Here is a 13,816-nt window from a genome sequence, read left to right as displayed (position 1 = left end):
GGTGATGTTGAGGTATAAAGGATGAGATCAATAGCTATGATGGGAATACCATGTGTAAGGCATTGTACTGGATGCTTTATTATGATATTTCATTTGTTTCATGTAAGTACTTTATTCCTACTTTTTCAAATGAGGTATTTGAGACTTACAGAGATTTAACATTTCATTAATCTTCTAAAGGGTGAATTCAAACACACTTGCTTAGACTCCAAATACTAAGTTCTTTTTACTATATCACATTCCCTTCCAAAATAATTATAAACATATCCCTCCAAAGATCTACTAGAATATTGTGGGGTTGTCCCCCACAACTATACATTTTCTAACACAAAATAGCAGAGAATTAAAATAATTGTGGCCAATTTGTATAATCTTATTAATTATCCTAAGTTTTGATGCTGCCCAAGTAAGGATTGTGTTTATCATGACAAGAAAATGATAGCTATAATTTATGGTAAGTTTTCACCCATTTGGAAATTTTGCCCCATCAGTCAAATAATAGCATTAATAGCTACAATTTAGTGCATCCCCTATAAATAAGTCACTTTGGTATTCATCAACCACTGATTTCACAACAATCTTCTGTGGTAAAGATTGTTCCTGATGTTTTAAAGCTGGGCCAGCAGAAGTTGTATATATTGCCAAAGTCGTACAGCTAGTAAGGTGAAAAAAGGCAGGATTAAAACACAGATCCCTCTAACTTCAACGTCTTTGTGCTTTGTCCACTATGTCATAGTGATGGCACCACTCATCACTCAGTAGCACTAATGATTCCATCTCTCTGAATTATCTTCCCCCAATTCCATTTCTCCATCAGTGACATCTTTGTTTATTAGATTGACTCATTTATCATCATTTTCTTCACTTGTCAACCATGATTTATTTATACCCCTTGCTAGATCTTTTTAAACCATCCTCTTCTCTGATAAAGTAGACCAAGAAAGTTATCACTTTACCATACACCATGTCCTCTCACATCACACCACTGTAAGTGAATATCTATAATATTTGAAGAGCTCCATAAGGGAATAAAATTAATGTATCTTCTCTGCCCCATTGTACAGTGACAAATAGCCACTCTGCAATTCTGAGGCATGAAAAGGCAAATAAAAAAATACTAATTATCTAGTTTTGGGCTGCTTTAAGAAGTATATGTAAATGTGTAAAATTAAGGGAGATGAGTTACTCCATGTACATAGTTACACATTGAGTTAACGAGTAAAGTTAAGTATAGGTCAAACATTCTGAGTTTATTTGACATCAGAGGTAAGTTTCTGAATAGAGACCATGTGTGTATACAACTATCTAGCTATTAATCATTCTACTTTCATACATTCCCCCTCTTTATTAGAAGAGAATGAGTCACTTATATCTTTTAGTTTGGCAGATAGTTTTCCAAAACCATCTAGCAATATAGAAACAGAATTAGGAAAGACATAGCACCAGGTATTTAATGGTTTAAAAGCACAAGATATTCTCTCTTCCACCCCATCTGAATTTACCTGTTAAAAGAAACCCAACCGAATACCTATTAGAGGCCACCACAGGTATGTGAATACCAATTTCTTCACTTCCTGAATTTTAGATTTATCGTACGACAAAGATATTAAAAAATAAAATGTGTATTTATTTCTTATAATAACACCTCGATACATGTGATTACCTTTGTTCTTACCATAAAATGTAAGCAAAGTTTAATATGATAGAATACAAAGACATGTAGTGGAATGCTGAAATGCTCCATGGTGCTCTAATGTTCTTTTTCAGTGACACTAAATCATTTACAGCTAAATTTTAACACCTGCTGCCATTAAGAAAAATGTGCCAGTCCTCCTCCATTTGAGAATTACAGTAGCCAATGAATGGCTATTGATTTGAGCTAACTAAAATGGTAAAATGCAGGGACTGAAATTTGGATTAGGCTTTACTTTAACATTTCCCAAAGCAGAGGTCACAGTGATAGCATCGATCAGGTGTAAAGCAGATGACATTTAAGTGATCTTGTTGGGCCAACTGCAGTGATGCCTGATTGTCCTTTCTGCATCTGGAAACAAAACATTGTGTGAGGGCAGAGGTGATATTACTCATTTCCAACTGCTCTCTGTATTTTTCCCAATCTCCCAAAGCACACAGACATTTATGTGAGAATTCCTGTCAGCCAAGGCACTTACCTCTCTGCATATTATGTGAGAACTGGTTCCTAGGGACTGATGCTATCCATATACAGAAGTGTGCAAAACCCCTTTTCCCCCAGGAAGCCCTCGCTTTCTCAATGTTATAGCAATCTCATCAGTTTTTTGTATGAGACTTCATCACAAATAGCTCTTCATGATCCGAATTTACCCAGTTCTCTCACTGTCATCACTAATACTCCTTTTCACTTCATTGCTATCTTGCTAGGAAGGTGGTGCTCATATAAAACTAATACTCACTAGGGCATTACTGAGTGACTTCTCCAACCTAATGCCTTAACCCTCTCAGTGATGCCTACCACTTAAAATAGGATTCTCAGAGAGATAAATGTTCTAAGTCTAAATGTTATGCCCTTTTGCCAACCATGTTGAAGAAACACTTTGTTTATAGGGAGTAAAATTTATTGTGAACTAACATACAAAGATAATGATTTACTTGTGCAAGAAACCTGGAATGGTAAATTCTTACTATTAATTATAATATACTATTACTATACTATAGGAATAGTAATTCTTACTATTAAAAAATCATTAAAGCTGACAATTGCTTAGATTAGAATCTTCTTTGGAAATCTTCACTTAGAATAGACCAGGGTAATGTGGAACTAACAAATGAAGAATGGTATTGGCTCTCAAGGTTGCATGAACACAGAAATCTATAATAAGCTCTGTTAGAATCTTTAGTTATTGTGAATGAAAAGGTATTATTATTCAGATATTTTCTTCCATTGATTTCTAGATTGACTACATGACTAGTCTGACTTTTTTCACCTCATTTTCATAATCTATATTTCCCAAAGAACAAGCTGATTCAGATTTTACATGAAATGAAATTATCCTAATAGAAATAAATAACCTTTGGTGTGCAATGATATTCTTATAAGAAAATCATAACTTTCCATTACTGATAGCCCTATGTAGGCAAAAATATTATTTTCATTTTTTTATCTAAAAATAAGAACTAATTATACTCACCAACATTATGGTATTATTAATTCCAAGAGAATGGAAGTTACATCATTGAATTCTTGCAATGCACCATAATGCCAGTGGAAGATCACGATTTATGGAATAAAAAGGAGGAAAGTCTAATAAAGGAAAGCTTAAAGTATTATCAAAAAGATAGAACTCTCTCTGAGTGTTGCTTTGCTTTTTTTGTTATCCAATCTTTCCACAACCAATTTTTACCATGCAATCAATGAATTGAAAAAATAAGATATAAAAATATTTTTCCCCCATAGAATCAGAGCCAGCAATCAATCAGTGAATAAATTTTTTCTCACTATTTGGCATTTTAAGATCCTCAGATTGTTTTAAAAACCATTTAAAAAATCTGGCAGTCATTATTAAGGGTAGCTAAATCAAGGTAGCTTTCACAACTTATTTGCATGAGAAGATATTTAAAAATATTGAATACACATAGCACATCTGATTAAGTAGCATTTAAAAATATTGAATACACATAGCACATCTGATTAAGTAGCATTTAAAAATATTGAATACACATAGCACATCTGATTAAGTAGCATCCAAAGCATTCTCATGATCAACAATATTTGTCTTGATTTATGAAAAGACTGTTAGATCAGCTTAAAAGGGCAAATCTATGTTGGCATAGTCCTTTAGCAGTTTACCCTTTGACTTTGATGAAACCAAGGATTACATAAAACTAGGGCTATTCTGCTAATAGAAAAAATGTTACTTTATGTTGAATGAGTTCATTTTTATAACAAGTAATATATCATTGTTCTACATTTCATGATAATCACTTTTTCCAATTTGACGTTGAAGAAGGTATTAGAAAGTGGTCATGGTATCAGAAAGTGTTGGTGTTCATAGTATAGTGGTTATCAAACTTTAGCATGTATCAGAATTACCAAGAGTGCTTGTTAGAACAAAGTTTGCTTATCCCCACTCCAAATGTTTGTGATTCAGTGGGTCTAGGTTGGGTCTGATAATTTGTGTTCCCAGCAGTATTCCAAGGTGATGCTATGCTAACTGCCCAGGGACCATACTTGGAGAACCACTGGAGTAGTATAAAGAAAGAGCCAGAAGTGAAAAATCTGGGTCCTAATTTATCCCAGTCACCAAGCAGATGTGCTTCCTTAGGCATTTACCTTATGTATTTATAAAACAAGTGAACAGTTACTGGATCTTTATTTTTAAAAAATATTGGTACCCAACTCTTGACATTCACTCATTAATTTGATAAATATTTGAGCACCTTCAATGTGACACACAATGATACTGGAGATACAGTGATATAAAACAAATCCTATTCCTCATAGAGCTTACATCCTAGTGGGAAACAAAATATGCAGTATAATATATCAAATGGTGATAAATGCTATGGAGAAAAATTAAAGCCAACTTGAGAGATTAGGGAGCGATAGAGTGATAGTGAAGGAGGTAAACGATTAAAGTTTTAAAATCTCATTTGATCATAAATACCACCTCCTGTAAGACAGGCATTTGTATTCCCATATTGTTGCTAAGGAAACTGCAGCTTAGAAAAGTTAAGTACTATCCCCAGTATTACACAGCTAACAGGTAGTAAAATTAGGAATTGAACTCAGATCTGACTCCAAATATTATTCTCTTAACTAACATATCATCTCCCAAGTAGATAAAGCATCTAGGCATGGTGATTGGCACAAAAGAGTCATTAATTAATGTGGTTATTATCATTGCTTCCATAACCAAATTGATTTATCATATAAAAATCCTGTTTCTCAGATGAAAAAACAGGGTCTCAGAAAGATCAAATGATTATCCTAAGTTCACCCACTGAGTAAACAATAGACATCAGATAAGAATTCTGGCCTGATTAACTACAAAATGCATACTTTTGCTGCTACGGTAATCTGCCTTGTCTCCATAAAATGAGGACAATAGTATAATTATACAGAAATATTCACCTGCTTGTGAATAGCCTTTGATAAAAATATAGAACATTATATATTTACAAACTGTATGTTTGTAGCAATTGTTATTTCCTTTTGGACAAATAATGGTTAATATCTTGGGTATTAGGGAATCCAGAATACCAAAAAAGGAAACATTTCTCACATGTTTTTTGTTAGGATCATTAAAGAGTTCATCTCAGCCTTTTAGCCTCATTCAATTATAAAGAGTCTTTTGGAGATGTATTATTTTAATCAAGGTATTCCTTTGCTGAGCATCATGAGAGAAGCAAACATGTATCATAAATGGATACTTTTTCTAATCATTCCTAAGTGAAATATAGGCTGATCTTCCAAATTAGAGTGCTCCTTTTACTGAAGATCATGCTCAATATTTTGCAGGAGTCAAGAAAACTTGTGGCAGCAATACTCATCAGGTTGATATCTCAAAAGAATGGGTAGGCTTGCATTACAGACTGGGGAAGTTCAAACTACTCTAGTCACCCTATTCATAGTTTTCAGACAGCCTTTGGAAGTGTTTATTGCCAGTTTAAGATGGAAGTTGAAAGACTTCCCTCCCTCAGTATTGATCAGTTTCCCTTTTCATTATATAGGAGTCATCAGTTCCATTGAAGCATTAAAATCTATCAAACCTCCTAGAAAATACTATATTCAAGCTAAACCTAAGGGTCATCTTTGCAATTGTCTCTCACAACATTTATAATTAGAAAATAACAAAACCTAGATATAAATAATGGTTTTATGTATTTGGAATGTGAATTACTATTTTAAAGATTTTGCTAAAGAGTTTTGCATCAGCAAAACTGTGCTGTGGGAAACAGATACTGGGAGTTATTTTCTTAATTTCCACAACTTGAAAGCACCAAACTAAAAACGTTTTGGGTTTGTATTCTGCTTGCAACTCAGTGTGTCAAAAGGAAAATATAATAAAGCAAAACTCTTATAGTCAGAGCATAGTTTGGTTGGAATAACAAACTGAATTTCAGACCCCATACACATTCATACTTGATTGGACCATTGAACAATTTCCAGTGGGTTTTATTTGGTGTTCTTGGTTTCTAATTGTAATTTATAATTAGGCTACTTACATGGAAGTAAGAAAGGCCCTCTTCTGAAAAAAAAGGAAACTTTATGGAATTCCCTAATATAATTATTCTCAACGAAATTTAGGCCACTGTGGGAAAGCAACATCAAGTTCAAAACTTAAAATAAAAAACAGCACTTTTGCATTCTCTCATACTGATATGATTTAAGCTTTCATCAGTAAAGAACCAGACATGTTATTTCAAATCAAAAGAAAACACCAAAAATTCATCCTGAAAAGTAATTGGGCTTTTCACTTGAATCACTAAAACTTTCTCATTTTCAACAACTCTTGTTTTGAATCTTCCTTTGTTCCCAATTCAGACACTGAGTATTACCCCAAATAGCTACCATTTTTTGCTTTTCAGAGATTTATCAGGCCAAATATTTGACAAAGATAGTGCCTGTAAGTGCTGAGGTGCAGGTGTGCATGGCTAGGCTTGGCATCCATCAGTGGTCATTGGTGCCAAATCCAAGTCCATTGTACTTATATTGCTGCAGGCACAACAGATGTAGGTGCAACTTGTTTTGGAAATAGTTCCTATTTTCTGTAAATCTAGTTAGTGCTTCAACAACATTATCCAGTTATGAAACCAAGCCAATCTAGAAAGACACCACCGGTAAATATATAGAATTATAAAATATGAGCCTCATCACAATATAGTGATCATTTATTCATTAGTCATACAGATCAAGTGAATGTCTCAGGGTGCTCACTTAGAAATTAATGTCAAACTTGCAAGGTTTTATAGCTCTTATGCCTTTGTTATATACCAAGTGGCCACACACTGGTCTTTAAATAATGAGCTTGGCCTGTAATATTGCTCATCTGTGTCTTGATGAAGGTCTATGACAGCAGTTAGTATAGATGGTGTCTTATTTGAATTGATCCTTATTCATAATCAAATGGACTAGTTGCAGTCAACCCTAAGATTTCAATCTACTTTTGAGCCCTTCCAAATATGTAAATCTTCCTTTCTCTTTACATAGATTTCTCTGCTTAACTGTACCCTAGAGAATTGTGTGTTACAATGGCACATGTGACATCCTGCAAGAATAGAAGGCAAAGCATTCTTTCATACCCCCATTACAATACTGTTAGTGTTTACAACTGGGTCAACTTAGTGACCACTATTTAGGAAAAGGTAGAGGTGGAAGATGGATTGTTTCATGCTTTTTGATTTGCCAATATGTACAAATGTAATTGTACATGTGTCTTAGATTGTACGTGCATCTTGATATCTCTATATTCTTTATGGTTAAAAGAAAATTTTATCAGACATGGATAAAAGTCTGTTGAATTTTGGTCTGCTACATATCACACTGATTGAATTCTTGAGACAGGCAACAAATGGTAGCTTGATATCTGAATTCATTTACTAAGATGAGCAAATACATTGACAGGTGAAGGCTATGAAAGAAATTGGCTTCCTGTAAATCACACTCCAATGTGTGGTGTCATATTTCAGGCCTTTGGTCATACCCCTTCTGTCTCTAGAGTCTCTCTTTGATCCAGTAAATCTTTCTGATCATGGTGTACAGTAGCAAGAGCCCAATGGATCTATGAATTATTTTGATGGTATACCTTAGAAAAGAGATCTTTCCTAGGAAGCCATGTGAGTTGCAGTTTTTGATTCAATTTGGCTTCATGGAAAGAAGGATATTTAGTTCAAGTTCAAGTGACTTGGGGTCACTGGAATGCTATTTGAATAAGTCAAAGCATGAATTTCCTATGGATTATATCAATGTTTTGATCAGTTCATGTATATTCAGATGCTTGTTATCTTTGTAGCTTTGGTAGATTTCCATGGGAACCTCTTCATCTTAAGAAGGAATAATAAGGTTCTTAAGGAAATGGAGTTTTAAAAACCTTAAAAATATTGGAGCTCAATAACTATTTGTTGATTGGATGATATTGTTAAATGAGTTTTGAGTAACTAGGAGATGTAGGTCTTTGAAAGTGGAGTTATAATGATGAGGCTTCATAATCTTATATCAATGAATAGAGAAGAAAGTGTAGAGTAATTACAGATATGATCACAATTAAAATCTGCATCAGCTTTCAAAATTATATAATCACTAATAAAATTATTGATTTTATGAAATCTGTTAAAGGACTTCTGTCATTACAATATTAAAATACAAAAGACATTTTAAATCTACCCTCTAGAGTGGTCCTTAAAATAAGGTTTTTCTAGAGGTAATGAATCATCATAAATTGATCATGCCTCTAAGTTTTAGCTATTAAGTATTATGGCCAAACCTAATTGTCATCTTCATAATGTGCAAGTTATTGACATAAACTTGTTTGATTTAAGTGTGTACTCTATTTAATATTATATAGATTGTGCTGTCAGGTCAGACTGGTCCTTTGTTTAGTTTCATATCATATATTCAAAAAGACTACATTTGCTTCTGAAGATCACTGAAATTTTTGAACTGTTGACTATAGTTCATTAAAGTCTTTTATAGCCATACAGCTATTCCATATATGCATTGATTTTCTGATCTTAAGTAAAGATCAAAGAAATTGTCTTATTAAGCAATGCCTACATTTTTGATACCCAAGAAACAGAATTATTCTGCTTTTATTACTCAGTATAAAATTGATTTGATTGTATTATGTATAACTTCTGTGGGGGGTGTTATTTTTATGGCATATGAATTACTAAGAAAACAGAGAATAGGTCCTAAGAAACAAAAGTGAATTTTCTTGTTTGAATTCTATAAAACATTTAAATATTTAATACTTATACTTCTCAAACTTTCTAAAAACTTGAAGAGGAGAGAATGCTTGCAAATGCATCTTATGAGGCCAGCATTATCCTATTGCCAAAATCAGAAAAGAGCACCACAAAAAAGAAACTTACAGTGTTGAGTTCAAGATAGTGTAGGAAGATCCTGAGCTCACCCCCTTCCATGGATATAACAAATCTACAAGTACATATGGAACAATTCCCTCTGAAGGGCACCTAGAAACAGGATGATCAGAACTTCTGCAATAAGACACACCACTGAGATGGATGGAAGAGGCAGATATATTGTCTCACTAAGGAAAGAACCATACTCCATGTGCAGTGTTCTACAGTCAGGAGAGATCTCAAATGTATGGATCTTTTCCCCAAGGAGCAAGTGATTCAAGCTCCACATCAGACACTCCAAACCTTAGATCCTGCACAGGAGGACTAAGCACCCCCCAAAACAACTGACTTTGAAAATCAATGGGAACACATCCAGGAAAACTATAGAAATGTAGGGAAAGGAAAAATTATTCTTAAAGGCTTATATGGAGACTCGCTCAACCTGAGCACCAGTATAAACACATAGAATTGAAGACTGCATAGACCATAGATGAAGAAGAACCACTTAAAAGCCTCAGAGAGCCTGTCAGGGAGGTAGAGAGCAGCTGGATATCTCCCCAGTGAATGAGACAAAGATAGAAGCTATTTTTACTATCTTGTTCTCAGCACTGGTGGGTGTCTTTTGGAATCCTCCCTCTAGACTGCAAACACCAGGGGGAACACTGATGAGAGCCCTGCATAACCCTGAGCCTAGGCTGGGCAGCAATACTGACAGAATGATAACATTTCTCAGCAGCATGCCCACAGCATTCATAGCAGGATCTCACTACTAGCTGGGCCTTGGGAAAACCTTGCCGACCAGCATGCCTGCATCAGTCGTGGCCCCACCACAAGAGGAAGGCACATGCATCCCACACAGGGGACACCCCTGGAGCACATGGCTCTGGTAACCAGAGGAGACTGTGCTTTTGGGCCCCAAAGTATATCTCCTACATAAGGCTGCTCCTTCAACACTGGAAGATACAACTAAGCAACCTAATATGTAGAAACAGGGCAGTAGAAATCACTCAAATTAAACAAAAAGAAAAAAATAATTCTTTAAATTGAGGATAGTTTAAGGAACATGTAGGACACCAAGCATATTAACATTTGCATTGTAGGGGGCCCAAAAAGAGGAGAGAGAAAGAGGCAGAAAACTTATTTGAAGAAATAATAGCTGAAAACTTCTCTAACCTGGGGAAGGAAACAGATATCCATGTAGAGCAAGAAGAGACCAGGGTAGGTACATTGTAATTAAAATGTTAAAAATCAAAGAGAGAATTTTTAAAGCAGCAGGAGAAAAGCAATATTTACATACAAGGCAATCCCCATGAGAATATCAGCTGATTTTTCTGCAGAAAGTTCCCTTATACTTAACCCATAGAAATTAAACAACCAATGGGTCAATGGAGAAAACAGAAAAAAAAATACACTAGAATCAATGAAATGAAAACACAATGTTCCAAAATCTATAGGATGCAGTAAAAGCAGTTCTAAGAGGAAAATTTATAGCAATACAGGCATACTTCAAGAAACAAGGAAAATCTCAAATAAAAAATCTTCCCTTATACCTAAAGGAAGAGGAAAAGAAGAGAAAAACCCAAAGAAAATGTAAGGGAGAAAACAATAAAGATTAGAGTAGAAATAAATTAAATAGTAAAAAAAAAAGCCAATAGAAAAGATCAATGAAACTAGGGGCTGCTTCTTTGTAAAGATAAACAAAATTAATAAACCTTCAGTTAGACTCATCAGGGAAAAAAAAGGTCCCAAATAAATAAAATGAAAGAGTAGAAGTTACAACTGAGAGCACAGAAACACAAAGGATCATAAGAAACTACTATGAACAGGAGTTGCCAAGACCTCCACTAAGCCCATGGTACCCATGCCACTTCCTGGGAGAGCCATGGCCACTTTCCACTTGGCCCTCATCCAACTTCAGGTTTCTTCCATCAAATCAGATAACCTCACTCAAGCTTATGGCCTTATCCAGGAAGCAGCAATGCAAAGAGCCAAAGTAGGTTCTTTTCCAGAATGCTTTAATTCTCCATATGGCATGAAATATTTTCCTGAATATGCAGAAAAAATTCCTGGTGAATCCACAGAGAAGCTTTCTGAAGTAGCAAAGAATGCAGTTTAAATCTCATTGGAGGTTCCATTCCTGAAGAAGATGTTGGAAAATTGTATAATACCTGTGTGGTGTTTGGGCCTAATGGAACTTCACTGGTAAAGCACAGAAAGCTCCATCTGTTTGACATTGATGTTCCTGGGAAAATTACATTTCAAGAATCTGAAACATTGAGTCCTGGTGATAGTTTTTTCACGTTTGATACTCCTTACTGCAGAGTGGGCCTGAGCATCTGTTACAACACCCACTTTGAGGAGCGTGCACAAATCTACTCAGAGAGGCTGCCAGCTGTTGGTTTATCCTGGAGCTTTTAATCTTCCCACTGGACCAGCCCACTGGGAGATGCTTCAGTGATGCTGGGTTGTCGATAATCAGATGCATATGGCCATAGCATCTCCTGCCTGGGATGACAAAGCCTGCTATATCGCCTGGGGACACAGCACTATTGGGACTCCTTGGAGGTAGGTCCTTGCCAAAGCTGGCAATGAAGAAACAATCATGTATTCAGACATAGACCTGAGGAAGATGGCTGAAATACACCAGCAGATCCCCATTTTTAGCTAGATATGATCAGACCTGTATGCAGTGGAGGCCAAAAAGTCCTAAGGTTTATGTTTCCAATGTGTCATTAAACAGGATGATAAGTTTTTGCAACATAGTCAACTCCTTGCTGAGTTCATTAATAGAGTTTTTGTTTGGTTGTTTTAATAATTTCAGCCTTTTCCTTTCCTGGGAACTCTTTACTGAGATGACGGAGCATTAGCACATGATATTTTCCACATCATATTAGTTACAAAGGGCTCAGGCTGGCACTGAAGAGCAGAAGAGGGAATGGTTATTACAAATCTTCTATACTTAAGTTGCATCAAAGCAATTGGTAAAAGTATAAGCTCTTGGTATTCTGGTGGTTGACTCATCTGATTCAAGTATATTTGTGTCATGAACCTCTTATCTCATTACAGAGTGGAAATCCATTATGTAGAAAACTTGGTCTGGAGCTACTACTTTTGAACAGTACCTTAGTTACATTTTGAGTCTGTGTAGCTATGGGAAGCAAGATGATGGATCCTTGGTGTTATCTAGAAGAGATGGCACCCCACTCTCCCTACCAGTCTTCAGGCTCTTCAAATTCATGGAGCTAATAATTCAACCCAAGAGAAGGAGGCCGTAGGGGAGAGGCTGGGTCAACAGTGAGGCTTGTGTGAGAATGGCAGTGGTAGTATTTGGTCAAGGCAACTGAAGTATGAGTCTACAAAAGTTTTTCTGGATAAGGGTGAGTGTCTGAAAGTCTCTTTTTCCTTTTGCTTTATTCCCTCATAACATTTTTTAGCTTGAAAAAGACAAGTTGCCAGTCTAGTGGTTCTCAGAATCCTTTTGCACAATTAAAAATAAGAATTCCAGTCAACTTTTGTTTATATATGTTATAGCTAGTGGTGGGCTAGTAAGTGTTTAACAATTACCTGTCCAAGAAAAAGCCCTGGTTTTGTAGTAGTGTTTGCTAATGTCCATGATGTAAATACCTCAGACATGGCCAGGTTCAAGCTATCAATGACATCTCCAAACACAGAGTTGGGAGTAGATGCACACTTAGCTCTTGTGAGATGGTGCATCCCTGCTCTAGCATACCACTGTTTATGTATATATAGATACTTACCATATTGGAAAATAGAAAATTTTAAAACAAAAGAATACATGAGCACACATTTTATTAGCTACAAGAATGATGACATCATGTATCATTTAATCTTTGGAAAACAGCAGAGTACAAAAGTGAAAAAAGCAAGTTACTTTTTAAAATTAATGTACAATTTGGTAAAATTTGACACATGTATATATCTGTGAAACCATTCCAATCAAAATAATGAACATACCTCTCCCCCTGCCACAGAGTTTCCTTGTGTTCTTCTATAACCCCTCTAGCTGCTCTCTTCCTCAGACAATCACTAACCAGCTTTGTCACTGAGATTAGTTTGAATTTTCTAGAATTACTTAAAGAAGCAATCATACTGTATACTATTTTGTCTGTCTTATCTCACTGATCATAACTTTGAAGATTCATCCATGTGTGTGCATTAGTAATTCATTCCTTTTTCATTGCTGAGTAGTAGTCTACTGTATGGGTGTACCATTGTTTATCCATTTGCCTGTTGGACATTTGAGCTTCCAGTTTTTGGCTGTTATAAATAAAGCTGCTAAAAACATTAAAAAAAGAGAAACTATTATGAAAAATTATATAGCAATAAGTGGGTCAACCTGGAAGAAATGGATAAATTCCTGGAAAGATACAATCTTCCTAGACTGAATCAGGAAGAAACAGAAAATCTGAAAGACCAATTACTAGTAATGAAATTGGATCAGTAATAAAAAAAATCCCAGTGAACAGAAGTCAAGAACCAGATGGTGAGTTCTATCAAACATTTAAAGATGAATAAATACCTATCCTGTTCAAACTTTTGCAAAAAATTGAAGAGGAAGGAACACTCCCAAACTCATACCATAAGACTGGTGTCACTGTGATAGCAAACCAGACAAACACACCTAAAAAAAAATCACAGGATAATTTCCCTGATGAACATAAACAAAAAATCCTCAAAGAAATTAGCATACAGAATTCTATAATATAAGAAGTACATTAACAAGGTAATGTACCAC

The 13,816-nt window shown here is 35.2% G+C and overlaps 1 pseudogene; it reads left to right on the top strand.

The window, feature by feature from the left end:
- The first annotated feature begins 10,921 nt into the window (after nt 1-10,921).
- Nucleotides 10,922-11,770, top strand: LOC108389317 (omega-amidase NIT2 pseudogene; annotated as a pseudogene).
- The last annotated feature ends 2,046 nt before the right edge of the window (nt 11,771-13,816 follow it).

The sequence above is a fragment of the Manis javanica genome, chromosome X (genome assembly GCF_040802235.1).
Source record: "Manis javanica isolate MJ-LG chromosome X, MJ_LKY, whole genome shotgun sequence".
NCBI lineage: Eukaryota > Metazoa > Chordata > Mammalia > Pholidota > Manidae > Manis > Manis javanica.
This window is presented reverse-complemented; position numbering and strand designations above follow the sequence as displayed.